The sequence below is a fragment of the Xenia sp. Carnegie-2017 genome, unplaced genomic scaffold (assembly GCF_021976095.1).
Source record: "Xenia sp. Carnegie-2017 unplaced genomic scaffold, XeniaSp_v1 HiC_scaffold_20, whole genome shotgun sequence".
Classification (NCBI taxonomy): domain Eukaryota; kingdom Metazoa; phylum Cnidaria; class Anthozoa; order Malacalcyonacea; family Xeniidae; genus Xenia; species Xenia sp. Carnegie-2017.
Window position 1 is genome coordinate 7433867 of NW_025813483.1, and position 16308 is coordinate 7450174.

The 16308-nt window shown below is 35.5% G+C and overlaps 2 long non-coding RNA genes across 2 annotated transcripts; both read right to left on the reverse strand.

Moving 5' to 3' along the window:
- Positions 1-1646: 1646 nt before the first annotated feature.
- Positions 1647-2204, reverse strand: LOC124442603. Its single transcript, XR_006947302.1, has 2 exons — positions 1810-2204; positions 1647-1734 (listed from the first exon to the last, which is right to left on the reverse strand). It is a non-coding gene; the product is annotated as an uncharacterized LOC124442603 (long non-coding RNA).
- A 9702-nt stretch (positions 2205-11906) lies between these two features.
- LOC124441946 lies at positions 11907-13758 on the reverse strand. Its single transcript, XR_006947045.1, has 2 exons — positions 13527-13758; positions 11907-12667 (listed from the first exon to the last, which is right to left on the reverse strand). It is a non-coding gene; the product is annotated as an uncharacterized LOC124441946 (long non-coding RNA).
- Positions 13759-16308: the final 2550 nt, after the last annotated feature.

Sequence of the window (16308 nt, forward strand, 5' to 3'; positions counted from 1 at the left end):
TGGTATACCAACTTTCTAATGTAAGGCGTAGTCTATAGTCAGTGCTGTAAGTAATGCATTTTGCCGAGTCCCAGTCAATGTTGTGCTTTGTGAGTCGGTGATGTTCGGCAATGTGATTAGTTTTGTCTTGTTTCTTTGTAGCTCGTTTGTGTTCAGTAAGTCTTATGTTTAAGTTCCTGCCAGTTTCCCAGATATAGGAGGCGTGGCAGTCGGAGCAGTTTATTTTGTAAACTGCACCTTGTCGTTCGTTGGGTTGTTCTTTGTCCTTTATGTTCGTTAGTACTTGTCGTAACGTTATGATTGGTTTATGTAAGACACGTATGTTGTGTGGCCGTAAGATACGCGAGATAGTCTCAGACGTACCTTTGATGTAAGGTATCTTTGCTGTTGTCACTGAGTTGTTCGTTTCGTTGGGTTCATTGGGTTTGTAAGTGTTGCGTTTGATTAAGTCAGAGTTATAGTTGTTCTTGTCAAAAACACGTTTGAGATGGTTGCTTTCGTTGTGGAGAGCGTCCGGTGAATCACATATGATTTGTGCACGTCTTGTTAATGCTCTGATTGTGGTGGCTTTGTGTGATGTAGGGTTGTAAGATGATATGTCTAGTAGTCGGTCAGTATGTGTTGGCTTGCGATAAACTGTTGTTCGTAGTTTTTGATTGTCATGTTTTACCAAACAGTCGAGAAAAGGAAGAGTTTCGTTTTCTTCGATATCTTTGGTAAATTGTATGTGGCTGCTCTGTTTGTTGATGTGAGTGTGAAAGTCATCAATCTCGTCTGCATGTAGTGCTGTGATTGTGTCATCTACGTAGCGTAACCAAAAAGATAGAGCATGTTTGTAAGTCGTGAGCGTCCGTTCCTCTATAGATTGCATTACAATTTCAGCAACTACAATAGAAACGGGTGAGCCCATTGGTGTTCCATGTAATTGTTTGTAGTGTGTACCTTTGTACTGGAAGTCGCGGTGAGGCAGAGCTCCAGTAGCTCCATAATGTCTTCTGTCGGTAATGGCAGTACGTCCGTGGTGTTTGTAAATTGTAATGAGGGTTTTTGTACAAGTAAGTGACAGATTAAGTGGGATACTGGTGAACAGTGATTTCACATCAAAAGACACTAGTATATAGTTGTCCGGTATTTGTATAGTGCTCAGTTTTTTAATGAAAGTTACAATGGATTGTAGCTTGTGTTTTGATTTGTTTGTAAGTGGTTGCAGTATGTCAGTCAAGTACTTTGAGAGTTCGTATGTAGGCGAACCACAAATTGATACAATTGGTCGCATAGGTATTTGTGGTTTGTGAAGTTTTGGTATTCCGTATAGTCTGGGTGGTCGTGGTACTGAACATCTAAGTCGATAGTAAATACGTTCAGATATAATGTTAGATTTTCTCATAGAGAAGATCTTGCTGTTAAGTTTGCGTACTATTGAAGATGACCGCTAAGATTGTCGAAACGTCAGTCAACAACAACAAAAACAGTCCTTCTCAGGACTATACCAACCTTTCTTTTAATCGTACCAACCTTTCTTTTAATGGACGTTTAGACTAAATATCCCTCATCAATATATTCATTAGGTACGATTAGACCACAGAATAGATACGTAATCTATTCTGTGATTAGACTAAATATCCCTCATCAGTAATTAAACAATATGCCTTGTTATCACATTTTATTTTCCTCGTGTAGAAATTCTTAAGCTTGCATCTTCACTTTCCCACGGCTGAATCATTTTCAAGTCTGCTGAATAAAAAAGGTTAATAGAATGATGTCTTCGGCAAGTCCTTTAAAACCACAATAATTCGAGTGCAAGTTTACCAAGTCGAAAGTCTTCTTGCTCGACTGTTGTTACATCGTTAATTCTTCAGATTCAGGCACGAGTAAATCTTTCGCCATATTGTTCAAAATCGACAATCTAGCGTCATTACAAGCTTGAGTGCCTCAAAATTTATGTCGTTAAGTGATAACAGAAATCGTCTTTCCCTCACTTCGGTACTTTCTTGTCACTAAATTGGGAAACCAGTGATCAACCATCAATAACTTTGACAAATATTAAACTCCGATATGTATTTGCAAAGCGAATTCATACACAGGCTCGCTGAACCAATTCAAAAACAGAATTCACAATTAAATACTTTGATGGGGATTTCTTCGTTCCAGTACTGACCATGAACAATGAATTGGTTGTCAATATTCAAATAAGTGAGCTCAAAATTTGATGAAACCATTGTCAAATTGAACAGTCTATTGTATTGATTATTCCCTCCACAACCATGTGATTACAAAGTAAACACATGTTTTAAAGGATATTAGTGATTAAATGTTCCCTTAAGCCTCAAGAGGTTTAGTAAAAGTTCCTTGGACTGAGCCCTCGGACTTTTACTAAGCCTCCCTCGGTTTCGGGACATTAATCACTAATATCCTAAAAGCATGCGTTTACTTATAATAATTATCTTATGGGTCCGTCCATAAAGAAAGTTTTTAGCAGTCGCAAATTATGCTTCTTTATGAAGAGCACAGCTTGTGATATTGTTAATAAGGTGTGTGAAGCAGTAGTTGACGTGCTTTTGCCTAGTGTCATTAAATGGCCAGAAGGAGAAGCACTGAAATCAGTCATAAATGGTTTTGCAACTCAATGGCATTTTCCTCAGTGTGGTGGTGGTATAGACGGAACTCCTATCCTCATCAGAATACTCAGAAAATTACGTCAGAAATAATAAAGTACAGGAGCTATGAACTTGGGATTTGTCTCTCTTCTCACTGGAAACATATGAGATTTGAATCACCAATAGTCAAATTTTCAGTAGCAATGTTGAATAGCCTAATCATCTTATCTCTATTTACATCTATCCTAAATATTACTATCAACTAATAAAGAAATACTTCAGCCAATTCAAAAATACATTAAGTGATATTTACATATTACTAACATCTATTGCATTCTTTTTCTAAGAATATACCTATGGACTGTTTACTTAGCTATAAGTTTACAAACATCAATATAAAATGTACATGATGCGAGGATGTTCTCTAATTCATCAATGTTTTTAAGGGGCAACAAAGAAACCTTTTCCAAACTGCAAGTATCAGTGTCGCGTTGAATTTGTTTTTTTTAATGATATGTAAGAAACTCATTTTAAATAACGTAAAATCTATTGACGGCATAAGAGGTCATTTTATATGCAAAGCACTCTACACCTAATGATGTAAAGTTTGTACCGTGCATTTTTGAAAGTACCCTCATTAAACAAACAGTCATTGATTCTATGTTGCTTATTTTCATAATATCTTTGGCTTTGCTTATCAAAAACAAGGGATACACATAGGTACTATAGTTGGCTATTTGTGTGGTTTTACAAATCATATAATGTGGAATTAGAACAATTCTTTTTGGAGGTAATATTCCATAGTTTGTTGCCTGCAAAGTTTTGCATCTTTTTCAGCTTAAGTAAACACAAAATATCAATGGCTCGAAAAATTTCAGAAATATAGTGTTCAGAACTGACACAAGTGTCCGCTTTACCACGGAAGGCGTTGCCGTAAAATAGGAGACAACACGTTCCAGATTTTCCCCAAATATTTTTCTTCCCAGAGCAGAAATTGTCTAAAATATCTCAAATGGGTTTAAGTGCATGTTCTCTTTTTAGTCCAGTTAGAAAGCTTTAAAATTCTTGCTCAAAACACCGTCAAACTCCATCCAAAGCTTCCTGGTTGAAGCTTGCCTGAACAGTGGATTGTCGAGGAAACTTTTTCAGAAATGAGTGTAACACTGCAGAATCTGCATTTTATGTCGTATCCTAAATCAAGTATCCCTGAAATTACGTAATCAAAATGGAGTTGATCGATTGCAAAGGACATCAAATTATTGAAATTTCAATGGTGAAATACTCAAAAACTGCGGGTCTTTGAAGGTGGAAACAAGTGAATAATCACTTTCTATGATATAATCCACTTATCTATCGTGTTAAAATGTAGTGCCCGATCGGGGACAACGAAAATCGTTCTTAAGTGACTTTTTGTGCCACAGAATACGGCCTACAGTAGCAGAAGCTTAATTAATATTGCTGAGCTCATTCTTAAGGTATGGGGAGTGATTTCTGGCAGCTATTTTGTACAAAATTTTAAGTCTTTTATTATTATTGGGGACTCAATGAAGCCACCATCACACCCTCCTAGTATCTGCTACTGTTACATGCAATGCTGCTTGAGCTAGGAAATCTTTGTACTTCTTATATGTATTTTGACTTTTCAGATGTTTTATTTTCGTTCTGCATTATTTGAAATTGCGATTGAAAGTCAAGAAAGTAGGGGCGAATCCAAAGCACCTCTAAATAAATTAAAGCTCCTCGATTTTAAATTCAAATTACATTTACCAAAAAACTATTGGTTTTTAATTTCTAACGAATATATTTCTGCCAGTGAATTTGCCTCTAAAGTGTTTAGAAGGATAAATATACGCCAAAATGTGCTGCAGTAATTTATTTTGAGGTACTCTAAATCCGGATTGAAACTCAACGTTTTCATTTGCGAATTCACTTTGCCGTATATATAGCATTTTTGTGAGTTTTAGACAGCATTTCTAAAATATTTTCCTGACTCCAAATATTAATATGCCCTAAAACTTCCTCGTCACTCCATGTTTCCCCTCTTTGAGCCATTTTTTCAAAATAAACTTTAAAGTTTTAACACTAGAGCTCAGCAGAAAACAAGGCGTGTAATCGATTACAGTGTAATCGTGTATTCGATTACCCTGTGAAAATGCTTAAATTACGGTCTTTGCATGAAAATGCGTGAATTATAGTCTTTGCTTGAAAATATGTGAAAATCATAAAAATGCGTGAATTATAGTCTTTGCTTGAAAAATATGTGAAAATGCATAAAAATACGAGAATTATAGACTTTGCTTTAAAATATGTAAAAATGCGCGAAAATGCGTGAATTATAGTCTGCGTGAAAATATGTAAAAAAATGAATGAAAATGCTTGAATGTAGTCTTTGGGCGAAAAATTGTGAAAATGCGGGAAATGCATGAATCATACTCTTTAAGTGAAAAAATATGAAAATTTGTGAAAATGCATGAATTATAGTCTTTGTGTGAAAAAATGAGAAAATTTGTGAAAATATGTGAATTATAGTTTTTGTGTGAAATTATTTTAAAATTGTAATCGATTACATTGTAATCATGTATTTGATTACAGTGTAACACGTAATCTATTACATGAGCAATTTACGCTAAAGCGTGAAAATAAAAGAAAAAATGCTTGGCTGCTAAATAAAAAATATTTAAATTGAACTGCAACCGATCCAAGAGCATCTCTCGAGGCGGTCTAGTTTAGATCGATCTTAATTTGGTCTCGGCTCGTTTTTGACTGTCCACACTTGGCTCGTCAGGACTGTAAATCGAACCTGAATAGATTTAAATCGCTAGTGTTAACGCCCCCCCTAAAAGTATAGCCCATGCAATCCCCCAATCCATATATTGGTGCGCATTGTATAATTTCCTAATAAAAATCTTGTTACTCCCACATTCATTGTAGTGTATTTTATATGTTTTCCATGTTGTATTCGTAAGGAATGTGAACTAGACCGGTTATCAAATCTGTGCATGAGCAGCCAGGATCTCAGTCAAGTGGGATGCTTTCATTTTCTATAAGAACACAAAGTGGCTATTTTGCCTCAGTGAGCTGGGATGCAAACAACACTTTGGCGGACACGTGACATTAGTTCCATATCAACAATGGCGGAAACTAGTGAGCTTGTCTTAAGTAAACCGTTTAAGAAAAGAGCATTTTGCTGGAATTGACTGGGTGCAAAGCGTGAATGGAATATCAAGCAATTGAATTTGACAAGGACTGAAAAGGCTAAATTGTACTAGATGGTAGGCGTTTCGCTGTTTGGTCCAATGTCGTTAACTCCCACTACCACCGCTCCCCCTCCCCTTCTCACAAACTAATTGTTCGAGACGTCTTAAACGCCATTTTCCACATTTTCAGCCAAGTTTCATGATAGTCTGAAAGCCACACTACGACGATTTCTGAGCAAACATATTTCAAAAGAGCAACTTTCCACTGCTAACAAATCTAAGTGTGCCATTGTATTCGTATGTTTTTGTCGATAATATATAGGTTTTAATTTCTTCGTACGTACACTCTCCCCTACTCCTCTTATACTTCTTTCCCTGGCAATGCCATTCTCTTTTCCTTAGTTGCCCGCAGATGCCATCAAAATATCACGTTTTGTAAACCAAGTTTACAGCAATGTTTTACTGATTACATTCAGCTTATTCCATATATTCTATTTCACAAATCCCTAGATCCTGTTCACATTGTTTTATTTCATAAATTTTTTCAACACACTTGTATAAGCATTATGATCTTCTAATGATCGAGAAATAGTAGCTTCAAAAACGTTTTATAGATTCTACCAAATTTAGGCATGAATATCGAAAGCTGGCTCGGTTTCTCTTGTTAAATTTTGATGGTTGCATCGTATCAAAGTATTTAAGGAATTTAGTTGCATTACGAAATCTGTGATGTTAACTCAAGCTGGTGAGTTGAGAGACTAATCTCTGACGCAAGTTCGACTTTCACATTATCTTTCAGACTTCCGAATTTATCGAAATGACGAATCAAAAGATGATTGCTCAATTTATGAAGAAACTATACAATATGATACACGGTTATTAATTGAGACAGCGTGCAGTCAGAGACACATATCTTTAATCCTTTTTAATCCCCACATTGAAAGAAAAGGATAAAGCGCGGTAACTTCGTAAAACATTGTACTTGGTGGAACCGACACAATTAAAAAAAATTAAGTTTTATCCTCAGGTTCATTCCCCATGCCATATTAAGTCCTAGAAGCGCCTTTGATTACATGCATTGGGAATAACATTACAAAATTGGAAAATGTTTTTGAAATGTTTATATACATTTACAGCAGATGCATCTTTATATACAGCCACAACCTACGCTTTACGTCAGGCACATGCCAACAAATACGTCAAGAACTATCTGTTTTCCAATTGGCCATTGTTGAGAAAGACATCAATGTAACACGACATTTCCACTTAAAACCGACGCAAATCTTCCAAACTGCGTCAGTATATAAACATCTCAGGAAAGAGACGAGTAAAAAAACAGACGTCGGCTTTGAAGAAGCTACAATTCGGTGAGTTTCTCTCGGCATGATTTGAAATGTTATGTATTAAGGAACAAGGACGTCGATTGCATGTTTACATTTATTGATGGTCTATTCACTTCAACATATAATGACTTCATCAATTGAAAAATCTGCTGCATTCAACTACAGTTTTTTTCACACAAAGGATGAGATAGTTTGAAACATATTCGTGGTTTTGTGAAGTGTTTTCTCATTGTGTAATGTACATCACAACTCTAACTTTAAACATTATATTATCGTTACTCTCCCTAGCTTTCTTTAGTCGAGTCTTTGCTGTGCAAAATACTTTATGTGAAACAGTTATCACAGTTGTCCCTATGTGCAAAATATTTAATTTCAAACAGCGGGATATTGTAGTCGATATTGTATTTTACACATAAACATGAAGAACTTATCGATCTCAACTGCAGTTAATCTTATTGTTTTCATATAATCAGTGCCTTAATAAGTACCTCATACACAATCTATTTGATATTGAACCGACTGATATCGAAACAGCTGTACATCTCTTGAATTTAACCTAAATACAGTTAACGCTTCAATGTGAAGTACTTTCGAATATTATTATTAGCAGAAATTTTGTATGTCCGCTATTACCCCAAAAATGTAGTTTGTGCGGGATAAACTAGTCGAAATATGTAAATAATAATGAAAACAGCACAGCTGATTTCGGTAGAATCCATTTGACCTTTCGTGTCAGCGTCGTAAATGTTTCAAATAAAATCTCTCGAAACAATAGCGCTTGTAGTCGATAATTTTCATAAATTAAAATAAATAAAGATTATTTATTGATGACGGGAAGGGTGTTTGAATGATGGGTGTTACTTGCCGAATGTTGTGTAAGAAATTAAAGAGCTCAATTTGTCTGATAGTCAAAGCACTTTTAAATAAGAAATGTCTTTGATCAACAGTATTACAATATGTTATTATTGATCCAAATACATTTTCACTTCCTAAATGGCGGCCTTCCACACTGTTCGTGTTATGTTGGTGGCTAATCACCGACTATAATCCATAAATACGTGAAAACATGACAATTACGATCACTTTGTTAGACTGTCAAACAAAGTAATGAGCTTTTTCAATCCTTTGAGTGAAAATAACGTACATTTTGATTGGCAACTATCCTTGCTTGTGAAATCAATTCAACTAAAAGGCACCAGTCCATAGCAACCTCCAATATAATTTTCAGGATGCAAACTCCCTTTTTAAAAAGCTTTTATTCTACTGAAAGAGCATCCTTATCCAAATATTTTTTGAAAACCCAAGCAATTTCCTTAACTAGAAGCCGACTATTGTTTCATACGGCTCTGAAGTATATGGAAATATTTATTAATAGTATATCATATAGCTTCTTACAGTTTTCCATTTTAAAACTTCCATTAATTGATCAATTTATCAAAATAAATACACCGTGCGGGGGAGTTTACAAAATGTCTTGCTTTTATTTCCAAAGTGTTGAGAACAGCACGTTTGTTTGCTATATTTTCTTTTAATGTCGAGAACAACTAATTCATTTTCAATGAAAATTATCAATGTTTTTGGTTGCTTGTTTATGCAAAAGTTTTTTTTGATCTTTCATAGTTCGTGCGATTTGTACAAAGTCGTATAATGCTACTCTATAGTATCAGTATAGTATAGTATAGTATAGTATAGTATAGTATAGTATAGTATAGTATAGTATCATTCAGGTAATCTATATGTAACCACATAAACAATAAATTAAACAGCCTAATCTACAACCATTTACCACATCTACCGACATGCGGAATTAAACAGAATGAAAGCATCACAAGCCTCTCCCTTTTCTCGACAATACAACAATTCTTTGCTATTTCAACTCTGGGTTTAAAGCAAAAAGACAGGAAATTTTAAAAGAAAGTTTTATCAAACGTGAATCTGAATCTTCTCGACCAAAATGTTACCTAGCGTAAAGGAAGGAAGATTATAACCGGTTTAACCAATTTACATATAGAAATAGTGATTTCTTCTCTTGACCGTCATTTGCGTAGTCGGTTCTATCATTGGGGGAAATATTCATATATCACATGAATATGGTTTTAGCTTCCTGAACTACTTTTACTCATAATTGTGTTAATCTAGCTCCATCAAATTTTTCATATCAAAATCTGTTTTCACCAATAAAAGCAAGATTTAGATTGTTGTTACTAAATTACAGAATAATCGGACACGACCAATATCTAACATTGGGATGGAAATGAGAACGCTTCCTGGATTTGTGCCGAGCAGGATGTCGTCGTATCATCTTCAAGGAAACCATGCAACGAAAGAATTTCATCCAATCAGGAGTCATAACTATAACATCTTGCCTATGACAACCGCTTTTCAAAACAAAGCCCACGCAGTTTCGTCTAATTATTTTGATTGCCTTGATCTCGTCGATGAGACAACGTTATCATCGATGATATATGAATTGGGTTTACACACGTTGCAAGAGCTACCCGACTTGCAGGTTATGTTTGGCCCGCGCAATCAACCATCCCCCAAACAAACACAAAACTCGGAACAGTCTCTTAGAACGAGATAACTACAATTTCGTTGTATTACGCTAAAAAAGGTGAATTGGGATATGTATAGTAAGTACTTTTGTATAAAACTGGAAGCAGTGAAATAATGAATTTTCAATAAAAAAATGTTTGTGTATCGAAAGATTCTTGGAATACATAATCTGGCAGGCGATCACACTACTTGCTCGACATGTTGCAGTTTGTTGCAGCATGAAGATGCGCAAATTTTTAGCAAAATATGATGGATTTACTCTATGGTGTCTTCTGATTGGTTGATTAAAGTAATTTGTTGGAGCTCATTTCCAGCCTTCTCACTCGATAGAGACATTTCAAGACATGAAGCAGGCCTGTTGGTTTTATAAACTGTTCTTTAATGAAATAGTAATTAGTTATTGTAAAGTATTATAGTAATATAGGTAGATATTGCTTGTAGGTTGAGAATTCATCAACAACTTCAAATTCACGAGAATTGGTGCAAATATCGGAAGAGACGAACGGCGACAAATATCACGCTAATTTCTAATTTGATAGTCTTTTTACTGAAATTTGCCTAAACATTGATTGCCAATTGAAGATAAACGAACGTGGGTGGACGGGAGGATATGGGTATTTTGAGTGGAATGATGACTTTACGCTCTTAATTGTTAAAAAATATTTTTATCTACACCATTTCTTGAGTTTAGACTTGCATGGCCATTGGGCATGGCGAACTGGCGTGACTGAGGCAAGCTGCGCACTCGAAAGTGGGCGTGTATTGGTTTTGTCAAGGGCCCAACTTTGCTATGGTTGCAACTTGCAGCCCCTCTGATTTGAAAACAATGGCGAAATCGGACAAAATTTTTTCTTCTTATATCTAATTTTTTAAACAAAATTATTATTACTTTCTTTTTAAATAAATTTAATTTATTGTCTTTTCTGAGAATGAACACAACATTTTCATATGTAGTACGGTGACACGATGTCAAACACAAGAGACGTGACAATAAAGCTTTCATTTATTTGCAAGTTGAGTTGTGTAATATTATTTATACCATCTACTGCACTGCTTAGAAATGACTCGTGCACACTAGGGGCAAAAGCTTTGGAAGCTTTTAAAGGTAAGCTCATTATTGAGTATTAACATACGAGTATTGAAATTTATGAAACAAAAACAATATTTTTTGATTACATTTATCAATAGCTTTGCTATTTGCCTAGACACTATCTGTAAGCGAATTCAATATAAATGTAAGAAAAATGATACAAACAGCAGAGCATAGGATTTCTTTAGTAGTTTTCATTGTCGAAACATGACTTTCGATGCATGGACAATATTCCCGCCAAACAACTTAATAAATATTTAAGCAGTGCGCTCACACGTTTGTTTTCAATCCTTCTCAACTCGTGCATAAAAATCGTACGCACTCACCAACCATGCAGTAATCTATTATTAGTATAGGTAATAGCATGGTTTTGAGTGCAATTTGAAAAAAACATACACGAGTGAGTTTTTCAAAGACTACTAAAATTGCACGAGTCCGAAGGACTACAAAAAATTGACATTGTATTGCCATATAGAAAGCACTAAAACTATCAGTAGGTGAAGCTAATTTGTTATGTAACAACTGTAAAACGAAAAGGTTCCATGGTGGAATCTTGCTCATGATCTGCAAGCGTTTTACAAACCGTTTTCTCTCCAAAATTATTGAGAATAAAGACGTGAAAAACAGGGAGAGGTTTATACTGTCAGTCAGAAGAGTTCTCATGGAGTATTTACATAAAAAAAATTAAAAGTAAACCGCAAAAATTATTTAATTTTAACAAAGCCAAACACCACTCAAAATCCACCCAAGCTTATCCAAACGTGCGCCTCAAATGTCCTATGACGCTTAACTTAGGTCGGTTCACACCGTGACATAAACACAAGCATCAAAGCAGAACAAACAACATTTTACACTGGTTGAGACGTGCGTTTGTTTGTGTTTTATTTTATGCTCGTTTCAACCGTGTTGCTGAAAAACATCCATACAGTACAAGGAGTTCACGCAATTTCATGATCCGTTCAAAGGTTCGAAAAAATCATCAGTTATTAGACATCACATGAAATTAAGAAAATCACGTGCAATGTACAAAAATCTTCACTGATCCACCAACCCTGCCCCCCCTAAATATAATATGGCTCCAGTCCTTTGATTAACATACTCTTCTTCATACTTAAAGACTGAGTTGATTTGTATGGAATAAATTTATACTCCAGTACGTAAATCTCTCTAATAAAGTAATATTACATATGTACAGTTCAATGAAACACGTTAGTGAAGCTAGTCTAACTGTCGTTCATTAATATTCTTCTAAAGCAGCCGAATTCAGTTCTAAAACAGCCAAAACAGTCGTCGGTTAATTCTTTCTATCAATTGCGAATGTTCTATCAATTGTCAATGACGTACGAAAAAGTACGTTGAAGTGGTTTGTATGTGGTAGTATTTACGCAAAATCTTCGTTTACATGCTAAACTCCAAATAGTACGTTATTTCTCTCGTTCTATTTTGCCCCAATAGAAGTCGTCATCGATAATCCATGGATTAAAGTTGAGCTGATGCTCTGTAAGTGAGATGTTTCAAAATCCAGGCAATGACATGATTATGTCCGTTTAGACGCGTTCCCGCTCTGTTGTAACATACGTCTCCGGCGAAACAGTAGAGATAGGTCTGGAAGAGTGTGCAGCGATTGCAGTTCGAGTTTTTCAACCATGTTCGTAAGCAAAGCATCATCCACCAAGTCCAAACAAGACAAAAAGTCGCAGTTGGCTGATGACCTTGAGTAGCAGTTTGCAAAGGTCGTATGTGGTTGAGTTCGTATTCCCTCGTGAAATGAACGCGATGGTTGTTTAGATATAAAAGCTTTCTGCATTCTTCTTCACTGATAATTACACAAAGTTCAAAACTCAGCTGAGCTTTCTTTCTTTTTCAAATTAGTTGACGTTGAATCTACGAAGTGACACGATGAGATAAGTAAGTTGACAAAACTATAAATGGCGGCATTTAAACGCTAATTCAATAATCATCGTGTCTATTCAACGTTTAATTCATCAATTACTCGTTGCGTACACATACCTGCGACATGCACAAACATATTCCCAACGCATGCAACGAATCTGTAGAAACCATGTCCCGCTAGGCTAAAATAAACGGTATTATATACCGCAGCGATTAGACTCTTTGCACGTATCTTGAAAATTGTGTTGCCAGCCAGAAAGGAAATGTGCGTGAAATTCTTCAAATTATTCGAATGTTGCTAGAAGACTATTTCACACTTTAGGTAACCATAGTTAACAAACGGCAAATGCTTTTTGAAAGACAGGACAATCAACTGCGAAATGGGTTTTTAATTACATTCCAGTAGAAATTTTTCGATTTTCTGTCACAAACATATCCGGAGAGAAATGACCAAAGTGAAACGTAGCAGTCAAAACAAACACTACAATTACGATAACGTATTTAGTCAAAATCATTCTGCATTGAATGGACGTGCACGAGTTTTCCCGGAATACCAACACGTTTACGCGAATGAATTCGCTTTGTAATCATCAACACCACGCTAGGAACGTAAAATTCACGACAAACGAGTAACTTCAGGAGGTGTGAACTCAATAAAAGTTATGCCAAACAGTACCTAGCATATTTACGCGAATAAGCAAATACAATAGCTAATACCTTAACGCAGGAGCGAGTAAGTTTTATCGCGACAACAATCACGAATACATAACGAGAAACTGTAATCTTCATGTGTATAAAACATCGAACAAAAGTCCTATCCTACACATAAACGCATATATTCCAAACTTACCAAAATATATGCGCGTGGCTTGCTATGAACAGGTGCTTGGGTTTCAATCCACTACAATGACAACGTCAATACTTTTAGAAGCGCGAACAGATATGAGAATAGATCTGAAACGAAGTCTTTATAATACATGTGACGAAGCCCGGCGAACTATGACCTATTTTGCTAAAAGCGTTCCATTTCAAAAGCAACCCCGTCATATCGAATGTAAGATTTCCTGTTATTTGCTTTCAAAAGTGCTTTAGTGAGTGGAATGGGGAAGTATGACGTAATACTCAGTCAAACAAGATCGCCTGAAGATGGTTGAATATGGCAATTTTCAACGCAAATTTTAGCACAGTTCCCCATAACGTATTCGTCAAGAAGCTGATTTATAAAAACTGTAATCTACCTTCATATGTGTCTGCCGAAAGTAATAATGAAAAGAACAGCATAGCTTAAAATAATAGAATTTGAAAATGAAATCGTTGGTATGAAGATCAAAAGCATTTTCTCCTCAAATATGCGCAAGCTCGTTAGTCGTTTCGTTTCCATGACCCCAAGGTATGTCAAGCGGTCTTATCTGACGTTAATTGGCTTATTTCCTGAATAAATGAAAGTTTTCTTTCACGAGTCGACCGTAGGAGTATCGTTTTTCGTGCGTAGGCAAAACGTTGGCCGAGTCTGGTCAAACGTATGTAAATTTATCTTTTGTTTTGTACACCCAGGAAAAAGCGTCAAAACTTTAAATATATTTGATATTTATTTTGCAATTTTCAATTCCAAAAATATTTTGTGACGTAAGAAAGCGGTTGCGTTGACTAATGACAACCGTGTTTCAGTTACATGAAAGTTTCGATTAGTGTTATAAGCGGCTGTATGTGAGAGCGTGGCATTGAAATATTTCAAAACTGTCTTAGCAACTGACGCAACACTGAAATATAATAATTATTTCCACTATTCTCGTGCTAATTGTGCTTTCTAAATTGATGTAAGTAGTGTGCAAATCGCAAATCATTGCGACACAAGATTGGTATTAGATATGGATTAATAACATTTTACTTACATCAATTCGTAGACTAGTAGTGTTTGTGCAGATGTAGCTAAGTTCCTCTTGTTGTTTGTAATGATAGGTGTAAGGGAGCTATAATTTTTGTTGGGTGGGTGGGGGCAGTAAATATTGTCACAATGAAAGTTCTTCATTAATTTTCCAGATTAATGTTAAATATTTAACCAACTTTTCAATATTCAAACTTTCTTTGGAGGGAAGTTTGAAGTTTTCACAGGCGTCCAGTACGCCTGTGTTTGCTGACCGTTAAATATGGTGTTCCCTTTTTTATCTATGCCCACTCAAAGTGTATTTTTTTATTTCCCGCAGTGTCAGCAAACACGTTTACTCACATTTCGTGGTTCATGTTGACCAGAATGGGTTTTTTCGGAGTTGTTCTGCGTCACAGGAGTGACATTGACAAACAAGTCAACTAAACTAATTAACAAAATCAAAACACTCGTCTTGCACACTCAAGGATTTGATAAAATTATTGTTCTTGTTTATTTATTCACCTGTTCTATGATATTCTCTATTTAAATTAAAATGTGCTTTCAAAGGAGAGCAATCTTTGCAAAAAGACCACATCTTGTGGGATTTTCCCAGTCAGAAGTAAGTTCAAATGACAAATTGTTTAGTCTTATGAATCTGTGTTGTGTTATTGCATGTTTAAACTATTATAAAGTTTATTGTGCAAATCTATCTTCTGGAAGGCTCCAAGAGGGGGTGTCGTTAAAAAAGGGAAGGTGCGAGAGGTCTCTTGGAATCTTGGCATAAATGCAAATCATTACATAAAGTCAAACTGTTTCTACAAAATCCTCCCAAAACGTCGAACTATGAAAGTCCATGACGCCATCTTTGAAGAATTTTTGCGATTTCGTAATGTCGTTCAAATGATTTATGGACATAAATTCCAGCAAACTGAACTAACCTTACCCACGTTAGTCTAGACATATTGCATTGCAAATAATTGGCTGCCTCAGCAGGCAGCTTTGTATAGGGCAGATATATTGCTCGTGGGCAAAAAGTGCTATTTTTGCAATGTATTTGTTTACGAGTGAAACGTAAATTTTCTAAAACTTACTTAAAAGCGACGTAAATTGTTCAACGAGAAAGCAAACTGTAATCAGACAAAAGTTATCAAAGCAAGAAGAGTGAATTTTAGTATCCAGACGAAGCAAAGTTTGTTGAACACAATCCAATTTAGTCTCGACATTAAGCCACAACGGCCATTTTACAACGCAAATTTCTTCATAATAACAATAAAAAAATAAATATGTTATTTACTGTTTAGGTCGGTCTGTACTTAATAAATATTTTGCCTCACAGACTCTCAGTAAATAACATATATTTATTATATGGCAAGCGTCACTTCCGGCAAAATGGCGCGTTTTGATTGGCTCAGAAAACATTTTAGCCGACCATTATTTTCCGTAATGGGCCCCGGTCAAAAACGCATAATTTACCGTCAAATGCTAAAAAATTCGTAAATAAACAGCAAAATGCAAGGAAAACGAAACAAAAAACCATTTACGAATGTGAGTCGAAGGAAAAACACTTGGAAAGCAGTTTAACTATCCAGACGATACAATTTGAAACAATTTCTTTTTTACTGACGAAAAGTAGACAAGTGAAAGCCAACCTGTACAAAACAGCAAGGGCGAGAAAGAAAGCATTAGTCGTTTCATATCAAATAGTGATATATAATAAACCTTCCATTGACCTCGCTTTCCCGTTTTTTATTGAGAAATACTGGAC